The sequence below is a fragment of the Palaemon carinicauda genome, unplaced genomic scaffold (assembly GCF_036898095.1).
Source record: "Palaemon carinicauda isolate YSFRI2023 unplaced genomic scaffold, ASM3689809v2 scaffold2208, whole genome shotgun sequence".
Lineage (NCBI taxonomy): Eukaryota > Metazoa > Arthropoda > Malacostraca > Decapoda > Palaemonidae > Palaemon > Palaemon carinicauda.
In genome coordinates, this window is record NW_027169820.1 from 18556 (window position 1) to 20000 (window position 1445).

A 1445-nucleotide genomic window follows, 5' to 3' on the forward strand; every position below is an offset into this window, starting at 1 on the left:
CTATCGTCTTCTCTTCCCTCCCATGCTTTTCTTGCAATCTTAGATTACCCATTCAGTTATTCCTAATGTCCATCTATTATTTGTCATTCTCATCATATGTCCTGCCCATGTCCATTTCTATTTCTTACATAATGATAGAATATCCTCTATTGTAGTTTTTTCTTGCATCTTTGTTATTCTTCTTTTGTCTCTTAGTGTTATTCCAATAATTTTTCTTTTCATAGTTCTATGAGGTGAAGCTAGCTCAAGTCCTACGGCTTTAATAAAGCTCCAATTCCTGGTACATAAGTTAATACATGTAGGTAGATCTTATTATATACTTTTCTTTTTATAGAAAGTGGTATTTTATATTCCATAATCTCATTTTCTTTATCAAAAGCTAATCATTCCATGCTTATCTTTCTTTCAATTTCCGAATCATGTCCCAGGGAAACACTTACTGCCTATCCCAAGTACGTATATTAATTATCATTCTCTAAACATTCATCCATAATTATTATTTGTTGTCTCTCTTCATTTTGATTGAACATTATCTTTGTTTTACTCATATTCATTTTCAGTCCACAAGCCTAGTTGGAAAAACTGGATGGAATAAGTCAAAGGGTTTCAACAAGGAGAGCATCCCAAGGGTAAAAATAATGAAGCTATAAACATAAAAAATATTAATATACTATTTAAAAATGAGACTTATATGAACCTGTTCTAAAGAAAAGTATTTACAATTTCAACCCCCAGATTTTTTTATTGCTTAAAAAGATTCTAGGTAAAGGTTATTATAATTATTGTTATTATCATTGTTATTATTACTTATATATTTGTCAGTCAAATATGTTATATATTTTATAATTCTAATATGTTAATAATGTGAATATTGTGTTTTTTTTTTGGGGGGGGGGGAAATTAGTACATATATGCAAAAATCAAATTATTTTTGCTTCTGATACAGAAAAGAAAAATTATATAAAAAAAAAAAAATTCGATTAAATGCAAACAAAAGTCTGGTAATCATATATATGAAAAATTATTCGTGCGATATTCTTAGGTAAGGGATAAAAAAGATAAAATATAAATAAGATATATATTATGAAAAAATAATAGGTAAGAATATTGTTTTAGTATGAAAGTGAAAAGGAAAAAAATATGAAACTAATTTTGAGAAACTGAAAGGACTAAGAATGAGGAACAATGAAATCACAAGACTTAAAAATCCTTCCAGTTTTAATATAACTTTTGGACATGATTTTAGCAAAAGAATTATTCATTTTTAATCTTCATTCATGGAACACTTTCAGGGAATATTCATGTTTCATGTATAAAAGCTGATTTTAAGTTCATTAGTTTGAGACTTATTAAGAAATTTGGTGTTTTTCGTCTTTGAAATCTTATGAGGAAGGATCTAGAGACAATTGTGTCGTAAATGAGAGAGAGAGAGAGAGAGAGAGAGA